Raw genomic sequence first — 12,715 nt, 5'->3', positions numbered from 1 at the left:
CAGAACATTCTCAGCAAAATATTCCATGAGGAAGAGATGAAAAACAAAGAAGCAAATCAGCAAAGGGAGGAATTATCCTAAAGGAATTGTCAAATAAAGGAGGAAACAAGTTGTGTCAAACAAATAAATAAATAAAATTTAAAAAATGAACCAAATGACCGGGAGACCAAATCATTTCTCTATAATAACCCTGAATGTTAATGGCCTGAATTCATCAATCAAAAGACATAGACTGGCAGACTGGATTAAAAAGAAAGATCCAACAATATGTTGCCTGCAAGAGACTCACCTCATAGAAAAAGATACCCATAGACTAAAGGTGAAAGGATGGGGAAAAACATACCATGCACATGGACTCAGCAAAAAAGCTGGAGTAGTATCCATCCTCATTTTCGATAATGTGGACTTCAAGCCAAAGTTAGTCAGAAGGGATAAAGAAGGTCATTTCATACTGCTTAAGGGAAGCATAAATCAGCAAGATATAACAATCATAAACATCTATGCCCCAAACAGTGGCTCATCCATGTATGTCAAACAAATCCTTCTCAATTTCAGAAACCAAATAGACCATAACACAATAATACTAGGTGATTTTAACACGCCTCTCTCACCACTGGACAGATCTTCTAGACAAAAATTGAACAAAGAAACCATAGATCTCAATAACACAATCAATAATTTAGACTTAATGGACATTTATAGTATATACCATCCAACTAAGAGCGAATACACTTTCTTCTCAGCAGCACATGGATCCTTCTCTAAAATAGACCATATATTATGCCACAAAGCTAATGTTAGCAAATACAAGAAGATAGAGACACTACCATGTATTCTATCAGATCATAATGGATTGAAGTTAGAAATAAATGAAAGAGTAAAACACAGAAACTATTCCAACATGTGGAGATTAAACAATATGCTATTATATGATGAATGGATAACAGAAGATATTAGGAAGGAAATTAAAAAATTCTTAGAGGTAAATGAGAACAAAGAAACATCATATCAAAATCTCTGGGACACTATGAAAGCAGTACTTAGAGGGAAATTTATTTCATGGAGCGCATTTAATAAAAGAAGTAAAACTCAACAAATAAACGACCTAACACTACAGCTCAAAGCCATAGAAAAAGAAGAACAGAACAGCACCAAAAGTAGTAGAAGATAGGAAATAGTTAAACTCAGAGCTGAAATCAACGAAATTGAAACAAAAGAAACAATACAAAAAATTGACAAAATAAATAGTTGGTTCTTCGAAAAAATAAACAAAATTGATAAACCTTTAGCCACACTAACAAAGAGAAGACGAGAGAAAACCCAAATCACTAAAATTCGGAATGAACAAGGAAATATCACAACAGACAGGATTGAAATACAAAACATAATTAGAAGCTATTTTGAAAATCTATACTCCAACAAAATAGAAAATTTCGAAGACATCAACAGGTTTCTAGAGACATATGAATTGCCTAAACTGAACGAGGAGGACATACACAATCTAAATAGACCAATTTCACGTACTGAAATAGAAGAAGTCATCAAAAGCCTACCAACAAAGAAAAGTCCAGGACCAGATGGGTTCTCAGCCGAGTTCTACAAAACCTTTAAAGAAGAGCTCATTCCAATACTTCTCAAAGTATTCCATAAAATAGAAGAGGACCCTCCCAAACTCATTCTATGAAGCCAATATCACCCTGATACCTAAACCAGACAGAGACTCATCAAGGAAAGAAAATTTCAGACCAATATCCTTAATCAACATCGACGCAAAAATTCTCAACAAAATTTTGCAAATCGCATACAAAAACATATTAAAAAGATAGTGCACCATGATCAAGTGTGTTTCATCCCAGGGATGCAAGGTTGGTTCAACATCAGGAAATCAATAAACGTAATTCACCATATTAATAGACTTAAAGTCAAGAATCACATGATTATTTCAATAGATGCAGAAAAAGCATTTGATAAAATACAGCACCCCTTCATGCTCAAAACACTAGAAAAAATAGGGATAGTGGGAACATTCCTTAACATTGTAAAGGCCATCTGTGCTAAGCCCATGGCTAATATCATTCTAAATGGTGACAAACTGAAAGCATTCCCCCTAAAAACTGGAACAAGGCAGGGATGTCCTCTTTCACCACTTCTATTCAACATCGTTCTTGAGACTCTGGCCAGAGCAATTAGACAAACCAAAGAGATTAAAGGGATACGAATTGGGAAAGAAGAACTCAAACTATCCCTGTTCGCTGATGACATGATTATATATTTAGAGGAACCTGGAAATTCCACCAGAAAACTCTTAGAACTCATAAGTGAATTCAGTAAAGTAGCAGGTTACAAGATCAATGCCCATAAATCCAACGCATTTTTATACATAAGTGATGAATCTTCAGAAAGAGAAACTAGGAAAACTACCCCATTCACAATAGCCTCGAAAAAAATAAAATACTTGGGAATCAATCTCACAAAAGAGGTGAAAGACCTCTACAATGAGAACTATACAACACTAAAGAAAGAAATTAAAGAACACCTTAGAAGATGGAAAGATCTTCCATGTTCTTGGATAGGAAGAATTAATATTGTCAAAATGGCCATACTACCTAAAGTGCTATACAGATTCAGTGCAATTCCAATTAAAATCCCAATGATGTACCTTACAGAAATAGAGCAAGCAATTATGAAATTCATCTGGAAGAATAAGAAACCCAGAATAGCTAAAGCAATACTTAGCAGGAAGAGTGAAACAGGGGGTATTGCAATACCAGATCTTCAACTCTACTACAAAGCAATAGTAACAAAAACGGCATGGTATTGGTACCAAAATAGAAAGGTAGATCAATGGTACAGAATAGAGGACACGGACACAAACCCAAATAAATACAATTTTCTCATACTAGACAAAGGGGCCAAAAATATGCAATGGAGAAAAGATAGCCTCTTCAACAAATGGTGCTGGGAGAATTGGAAATCCATATGCAACAGAATGAAACTAAACCCATATCTCTCACCATGCACGAAACTAAACTCAAAATGGATTAAGGACCTCGGAATTAGACCAGAGACCCTGCAGATTATAGAAGAAAAAGTAGGTCCAAATCTTCACTTTGTTGGTCTAGGATCAAACTTCCTTAACAGGATTCCCATAGCACAAGAAATAAAAGCTAGAATCAACCACTGGGATAGATTCAAACTAAAAAGCTTTCTCTCAGCAAAGGAAACTATCAGCAATGCGAAGAAAGAGCCTACAGAGTGGGAGAATATCTTTGCCAATCATACTTCAGATAGAGCACTAATCTCCAGAATCTATAAAGAACTCAAAAAACTCTACTCCAAGAAATCAAATAATCCAGTCGACAAATGGGCTAAGGAAATAAATAGACACTTCACAGAAGAAGATCTACAAGCAATCAACAAACATATGGAAAAATGCTCAACATCTCTAGTAATAAGAGAAATGCAAATCAAAACCACCCTAAGATTCCATCTCACCCCAATTAGAATGGCGATTATCAAGAATACGAGCAACAACAGGTGTTGGCGAGGATGTGGGGAGAAAGGTACACTCATACATTGCTGGTGGGGCTGCAAATTAGTGCAGCCACTCTGGAAAGCAGTGTGGAGATTCCTTAGAAAACTCGGAATGGACCCTCCATTTGACCCAGCTATCCCACTCCTTGGCCTATACCCAACGGACTTAAAATCAGCATACTACAGAGATACAGCCACATCAATGTTCATAGCTGCTCAATTCACAATAGCCAGACTGTGGAACCAACCTAGATGCCCTTCAATTGATGAGTGGATAAAGAAACTGTGGTATATATATACAATGGAATATTACTCAGTCATAAAGAATGATAAAATTATGGCATTTGCAGGCAAATGGATGAAATTGGAGAATATCATGCTAAGTGAGATAAGCCAATCTCAAAAAGCCAAAGGACGAATGATATCGCTAATAAGTGGAGGATGACACATAATGGGGGGGAGGGAAGGGTTAGTGTTAGGGTTAGAGTTAGGGTTAGGGAGGGGGGCAAGTATGGAGGAAGGAAGTACTGTATAGAGGGTAAAGAGGGGTGGGAGGGGTGGGGGGAAGGGAAAAAATAACAGAATGAATCAAACAACATTACTCTATGTAAATTTATGATTACACAAATGGTACGCCTTTACGCCATGTACAAACAGAGAAACAACATGTATCCCATTTGTTTACAATAAAAAAAAAAAAAAAGAATCCAAAACTGGTCAGCACGAGCCAAGGTAACCTGCAACTGCCATGGCAGTGGGGACTTGAAAGTCTGGTGGTGTCTTTCTGTCAGTCAAAAGTCAAGAGGTGGACCTGGGTGGGACTTTTTGGAAACTTCTCTGGGATCCCTAACAAAACTGGAGTTCAGGAGAAGCACACTGGCCCTCTCTGAAAGGACCCACTCTTTCTCTTGAGATTATCCCCTTCAATAAACTCATACCTATTATAAAAAAAAAAAAAAAAAAAAATGAGGATATGGAAAAATTGGAACAGTTATATACTGGGGGTGGAAATATGAAATGGTATAACCTCTCTGGAAAATAGCTTGGCATTTCTTCAAAATGCTCAACATGGGGTTATCATATGACCTGGCAATCCTACTCCTAGGTATATAACACAAACCAATGAAAAATTATATCCACACAAAAGCTTATATATGAATGTTCACAGCATCATTCATATAGCCAAATGATAGAAATAATCCAAATACCCATCAACTGATAAACGGATAAAGAAAAGTGTGGCATTCATACAATGACATTTTATTAAGCGACAAAAAGGAATGAAGTATTGGCATATGCTACCTATGAACCTTAAGAACATTATGCTTGGCTGGGGTTATGGTTAGTACATGTACAGGACCCTGGATTCAATTCCTAGCACCCCACACACAAAAAGAACATTATGCTAATTGAAAGAAGCTATTCTCAAAAAGATCACATAGTGTATAATTCCATCTGTAGGACCTGTTCAGGAGAGGCAAATCTATAAAAACAGAAAGTCGATTAATGGTTCCTTAAGACTGAGAGGGAAGGGGAGGGGACGTGAGAATGATTACTATTGGGTACAGGGTTTCTTTTGGAGTGATGAAGTATTCTCAAGTTTATTGTAATTATGATTATACAACTCTGAATATCCATTCTGAGTGTCCATTTCATTGTATACTTTAGGTGAATTACATGGTATGTGAATTATATTTTAATAAAGATAAAAACATATGTGCATTGTGTGTGTGTGTGTGTGTGTGTGTGTGTGTGTGTGTGTGTGTGTGCGCCAGTCAGGGTTGAACACAGGGGTATGCAACCACTGAGCCACATCTCCAGCCCATTTTTAATTTATTTTGAGACTAGATCTTGCTAAGTTGCTTAGAGTCTCACTAAATTGCTGAGGGTGGCTTTGAATTTGCGATCCTCCTGCCTCAGCCTCCCAAACCACTTACAGGCATGTACCACCATCTCTGGCTTAATAAAGGTATTCTTGAACAAGAAAGAAAATTATACTGTCACAAGTTCCATTTCAGCTTCCTAAATTTCTCTGACTGATACCAGGTCTGTTGTAATATTTCCTAGATGTAGCTTCATAAGCAAGACACAACTACAGAAATAGTGTTTGGTCTTCCAATGCAATGTTCATCTGTTGCATCAGAGCTTTAAAACAAAAGCCAGAAAATATACCAATCTACCAAGTTGAATTTAGGCCTTGTAAAAATACTACAAATGTGAAATATTAGATTTAGGGCCTCAAGAGCTATTGGGATATATTTAAAATTACTGTAGATTAGAGCTCAATCAAATGAATCAAAAGCCAATTCCTGATTTGAGTCAGTCTTCTAAAGATCGTAAGAGGACATGAGAAAAACTTTTAAGTCTCCAAAAAAAAAAAAAAAAAAAGAAATAAACCACAAATGAGGATGTTCACCAAAGAATTTTTTCCTCTTTCTTCCTTTCCCCTCCCCCTCTCCTCTTCTTCCCCCCTTCCCCCCCCCCCCCCTTTTAATGTTTTCCTTGTCTTCCTAAGAGAATTGAAAACTCTTGGAGGGCAGGGCCAAGTACCCTCCTTTTGAGTTCCTCCCTGACATTTACACTGTCCTGCTAGAGAGAATTCTAGTGACCTAAAGCCCTACATAATCCAGCCCTTGCCTCATATCCTTCCACAACTACCTGTGCACACCTGGTCCTACACAAGGGCTCCTTCCATTCCTCATATCAGCCAGGCACTCTCTCACCTGAGGGACTCTAAACATGTTGGTTCCTCTGCCTGAATGCTTTTCCACTCTTTTCATGGTTCCCTTCTTTATATCCTCTAGGTTCAAGTTTAAACGTTACCCCTCAGAGAAGCCCTCCCTCCCTCCTCCACATTAATTAGTTAGGTTCCCCAAAGAATTTATCACCTCGATGAATTAGTTTGCAGTCATAGAGTTTATCACAGAGTATCTCAACATCATTCCACAAATATTTATTCAGTCCCTACTTATAGTACCAGGCACTGTTTTAGGTGCTGAGGTGAAAAACAATTTGTATTTCAATTTATTTGTTGTTTGTTTGCTTATTTTGAGATGGAGTTGCACTACATTACTCAAACTAGTCTCAAACTTGCAGGCTTAAATGATCTTACAGTCCCCCATCCCCACCCCGTAGTTTCAACTACAGGCATTTGTTACCATACCCAGTGTTATTTGTGGTTTCTCGATTTTGTTTTGTCTTCCCCATTAATCTCTAAATAGTTGTAGGCAGGGACTGGCCAAAGGGAGGCAGCATGATAAAGTGGCCAAGAGCAATAACTCCAAGTAAGACAACCTAGGACAGAATCCTGGCTCTACTACTTGGCAAATTACTTAATTGCTTCAAAACTTATTGTCCAATGGAGGAAGGAAGGACTGTATAGAGGGAAAAGAGGGGTGGGGGGGGAGGAAGGAAAAAATAACAGAATGAATCAAACAACATTACCCTATGTAAATTTATGATTACGCAAATGGTATGCCTTTACGCCATGTACAAACAGAGAAACAGCATGTATCCCATTTGTTTACAATTAAAAAAAAAACAAAAAAAACCTTATTGTCCTACCTGCAAAATAGGCATAAAATAATAGTGCCTTTTTCTTGGGGTGGTTATGAAGTCTAAATAATTTAGTATGTTTTAGTCACTTGGAATAATACTTGGCACATAGTAAACCCTATATACTTACATATTTATTAATGTTTTCTAACTACTGGGCCAGCATAGTGCCTAACAAATAGTTGATTATTAGTTAAGTGAATTAATAAATCAGGGTGCCTGTGGTTCAACTTTTGTTTCAAAATGGACTAAAATATGAAGGGAAAGTAGATCAGCAAGAATAAAATGTTCTATTTCATCTTTGAACTCTGTTGGGAGAAATTCTTTGGTCTTATAGATAGAATATCACATTCTGGGTCAATTCCAAGTCAGTGGGCAAAATTCTCTAGAATCTGCTAGAAATCTTGTGGTTGTTTTCTACTGGATGAGGTTCTGGGACTTTCCAGGAAGGAAGGGCTGATAGCATCTGGCTTAGTCTATAATCTGGCTCACATTGTCACATGAAAGAAACCATCTGTCTCCAGGAGCTAATGGAGGAATCACAAAGATACTTCTATGCTTGTCCTCAGTTTCTCCTATCCTCATTACATACATTCATAATTTCTAATTTGATTTTTTTAGCACTATTGGGGATTGAACCCCAAGGCACTTGACCCCTGAGTTACATTTCAGACCTTTTTATTTTTTATTTTGAGGCAAGGTCTTGTTTAATTGCTGAGAGTCTTGCTAAATTGCTGAGGCTGGTCTTGAACTTTTCATCCTCCTACCTTGATCTCCCAAGTCACTGGGATTACAAACATGCACCATTGTACCTGGCTCTAATTTAATATTTTTATCCATTATAAAAACAAAATGGGGGTGTGAATAGTTAACTGCTAACCATTCTGGATGACATTCCCAATAACTATTTCCAATAAACATTAGCCAACACACATAAAATGCAGTACCTTGGCTCCTGAGTATTCTTTATGTATAAACTTCCAGGGGAAAACAAAATACAGTGAAAGAAGGAAGGCTAAGGTAATGAAAGTAATTAGAAGTTATGAGGAGGTCTTTACAAAAATCCTACTAAATCTGGCATTTAAAAAAGATGTTATGGGGAAGATTAGAAAAAAATACAGCAAAAACCACTTTGTCACAGACTTTCCTTTAAGAAGTCCACAGTTTAGTTGAATCAAAATTTCTATACATCATAATGGAAAACACTCAATAAAAAGAAATGTGTGTGCGTGTGTGTGTGATAGGCAGAATAATGGTCCTCCAAAGATGTCCACATCCAAATTCTAGGACCTATGAATATGTTAGGTTACAAAGGGGAATTTAAGTTGTAATTCTATTTACTAATTCAATGACCCTCACATAGGGAGATTATCCTGGATTGTCCAGTGGGCCCAATGTAGTCACAAGTGTCCTTAAAAGTGGAAGAGGGAAGAAGAAGAAGAGAGCTAAGAGAAAAGAGATATGAGAACAGAAGCAAGATCCGAGAGATGTTATAGTGCTGACTTTAGAGATGGGGGAAAGGACCTACAGCCAAGGAGAACAAGCAGCCTCTGAAAGCTGGAAAAGGCAGCAAAATTGATTTTTAGAATTTTCTGAAGGAAAGAAGGTCTGCCAACATCTAGATTTGAGCCCTGTTGGATTGCCAACTTGAAAAACTACAAAATAATAAATTCATGTTGTTTTAGGCTAAAAGGTTTGGGGTGATTTTTTACAGTATCAATTAGAAACTAATAAGCCATATAATAAAATTTTAAATTGAGTATTATCAGAAAATAAATTAGCAAAGGGAGAGAGCAATGTTGACTGAAGTTATTAGGTCTAATGACTTAGAGTGACTAGGACTTAAGATCACTATTTTTCACAGCTTATAGGACAAATGTAGAAAGGCAAAAGCTGAGCAACAGTATGTGTCAAATCTATAAAATCATAAAATGAGCATGAATTTGCTTATTAAAATCCAGATAACTAGGACCAGGAGTCACCTCTCCCTCAAATCTGAAAGACATAGAGGGAGAGAAAAAGGAAGGAAAGGAAAGAATTGCTTTATGCAATATGTAGCCCTTTTGCCCTTAGAGGGAACAGAAGCTGAAAATATTAAAAGCTTTAAATTTTTCAGATAAACACAGGGATGCCAGATTCAAAATGAGGTCAAGGAAACCAAGATGTTTGGGGTGAAAGTCAAGCCTTTGTCAGATGTCAAGCTTTTGCCCTCCCCAACCTGCACTGCTAAACCCTGTGAGAGAGAGCTAGCTCCAAGAGATTTGGAGCTGACACAATGTGACCGTGTTTGTGCTTATCTCTGTTTGGGGGATTGCTCAGAAAATAACAAAGCTGGCTTAAGTGTTCTTCTGTCTCCACCCTGTAATGCATCTGTTTTTCTGGTCTAAAACAGCAAACAAGAAAGGTCCTCATGTGCTCTTTTAGGGATGAAATTGAAACCCAAGGTCATGACCAGCTCAGAGCATCTTTTGTAACTGTGGTGGCTCTAGCCACACAGATGTTCTCCTTGCTACACAGATTTGTAATTACTCTCCTCCTACAGGACTTCTGCCCTGTCAGATGGTATTATTCTCTTTTTGCTACCGGAGTGCCCTCCTCCTAGCTCTCAAACAGCATTCCACTCTAAGGGCACGGCAAGACAATGGGAGGTGAAGTGGTTCCTGTACAATTTGCCAAACCATGCTGGTCATTGCATCCTCTAGAACCACAGTCCACATCTGGAACACATGGGATGGGCATGGACGTGTGGAGAAGGAAGCTGGCCCTGGAGTCCACAGAGCCTGACCCTTGGGTGTTGAAGCTGGAAGGATTTATAGGGGTTGCTTCTGCAACTGCTTTCACAGTTATGGGATGAGACCCAATGACCAAATGCTGAGTATTACTCACCCATTGAATCTCCTGGCTGATGTGTGATAATCTGCTAAAAGTCTGTGAATTCACTTAGGTCGTTAAATCAGGAAGATTTGGGAACTTGGTGTGTGAATACCTTCTAATCTGGAGTTTGACAAGACTTAAGAGAATATCCATCCACTTGCTGTCCTGTATACATTGTCAGAGGGACTAAAAAATTCGATGTAACTCATTCCAAACCCAGGTGTTACTGTTACTTTTCCTTTTAGAGAATGATTGAGAAAACTTAGAAATCTTTTAGGTTCACAGCAGTTACTGAAAAGCAGATAAGGAATATAACTGGTCTACCCAGGGCTGCTAAAGAAAACCACTTTGACCATACTTGACCAGCACAAAGGCTGGGATATTCTTTTCACTTAAAGAGGTCCCTGGACATCTACAAGATTCGGGAAGTAAGTAGAGGGCTTCTCTGACCAACATTGTCAGATGCCACTTTTCAGAGGGCAGACCTTATTAACACCAAAGGAAAACCTCAGAGCTAATTCAGTAGGTATTTTAAGTGGATTTTTTTTCCCCACTAGCTGAAGGCCAAAAGAGCAATAGGAAACAAATGACCATAAAATGAATTTTCTATTGCTGGAATAAAAGAAAACCATAAAAACTGGCATCTCTGCCCTGCTGTTCCATTGACAGGGATTTCCAAGTGATATTCAAAGAACTTTGATCTTTTATTTCTGCCACACCTCTTGTTCTTTCCAATGTTTATTTCTACTATCAACCACAAATATATGAGGCAATTTTGTGCATAAGGCCTTTTCTAAAGCTAGACTCAGTTCTATTAACCTTTATGCAGTAATTTATAGTTAAGTTTTCGATGGCACCAGTGCATGTAAATAGAGTCTGTGGGTTCTGCCATCGTGAGAAAAGTGCTGTGCTTAAGTGTCTCCAACACATTTACTCAGAACATTATTGAAGCAACTGCTGAGACCTCTATAGGAAATTATTTAGTGAAATCCTATAGAAGATAAACATTGCTTTATCACAGACCTGTCTAAAGTTTCAGGGAAAGGTGTGGAATCCACACCTTTCTTCATCATCCGTTCATGAGCTGCATCTAAAAAGAAGAAATTTAAGAAGCCATAAATCTCAAAGACTTTCATATTCCCTTGTGATTGTTTATCAAGGATGAGTGGATATGAGAAATCTCTCTTCATGTCAGGAGTGAATATAAAGAAAATAGAGACACCCCTTGGCCAAGTTAATGTCATGGAACAAATTCTTCAATTTCCTTTACAGCCTTCTTTTTACCTTCTCTGACCTAAAAGATGCCTATCTCTAGCCCTTCTCCAGACTTGCCCACCCAGAATCATAGAAGACTCTAAAGAATACAACTGGTCCAGTCAACCCACAGCTTAAAGCTCCCCAGAAACTTGAATCGTTCATACCTACTTCCATCCATTCATCCATCCATCCATTCATTCATCTATTCACTCTATCATTCTATTGGTCTCCTATGTCTGTGAGGCCCTCTGTTAGGCGTGGAGATACAACTGTGAGTAAAATGGACCTGGCACTTCTTTTCATAGAACTAGGAAAAGATTCACTGAAAAGATAATTTCACAAATAATCATTTGATCATAGTTGAATAAGTGCTCTAGAGAAAAGCATGAATGCAATGAGAGAATTGAACACAGGTTTCTGTCCTAGTGTGTGCATGGAAATGAAGGAGGCCAAGGAAAGTTTTTCCCAGGCAGTAGCATTTGTTCTGATTCTTGAAAGATAAGTAGGAATTCTTCAGGCAAATGGTGTCTATGACTGGAGGCGGGGGTAGAATGAGAGAAGATAATCCAGACAGCCAGATAAGCAAGCAGGATGGCCCTGATGTGTGAAGGCCCTCCGCACAGATGAGGGCCAGAAGGTCCACGTGGCCAGAGCATGGCAAGTGGGGGAGGGGAGGGGAAGATGTGGCCCAACTCCACCCTTGGAAGGGCTTGGGAAGACATAGCTGGGTTGTCTCAGTCTATCCCCAGGGCCTGTGACCCTCCTGGGTATGCCCTAAATCCCACCAGACTGCATCCTTGGGATGAGGGTAAATGACACTTGTCCAACACTACAAGTGACACAGAGTCAATCAAAAGCATAAACATATCAGCCTGACTTGAACAGCAGTTTGAATAAACAAATTTTAAATAGATATTTTTAGGACGCTGAGGAAAAATAATTTGAATTAAACATAGATAATATAAAGAAATTGTTTATTCGTCAGCACAAAATGGTATTGTGGTTGAGTAAGGAAAAAAAAAAAAAACTCATTTTTTTCATTTAAGAGTTAAGTGGAAAAAAATCAAAGAAAAAAAAATACCATTGGTTATGAAGCTGGCTTTGTGGTAGTGTTCTGGAAAAAGTAAACCTGGAACAAACCATCTGCCCCAAGGAAGGATGCGAATTAAAAATATGCACTTTCCTCTTAAGTCTCTTTTATTGCTCTAGAAATTTAGTTTACACTAAAAAAGTTCTCAAAATTTTAAAGTTGAAATTAGTGAGGGTGATTAAGTACTTATGCAACCACAAATAAATATACAATCGAGCACCTACTATTTACCTGTGATGATCCCCACATATACACAATATGCTTGGGGTTCCTTACCTAGAGATTCTCTATCCAGTGAGGAGCACTTGATATGTTGATTCAGCTTCAATCCTTGAAATTCGTATTTGTATCAGTACTCCGCAATAATAAGTGTATCCATTTTGTTCCCATGTTCCCTTAGAGTAT

The sequence above is a fragment of the Sciurus vulgaris genome (assembly GCF_902686455.1).
Source record: "Sciurus vulgaris genome assembly, chromosome: 2".
NCBI classification, from domain to species: domain Eukaryota; kingdom Metazoa; phylum Chordata; class Mammalia; order Rodentia; family Sciuridae; genus Sciurus; species Sciurus vulgaris.
This window is presented reverse-complemented; position numbering follows the sequence as displayed.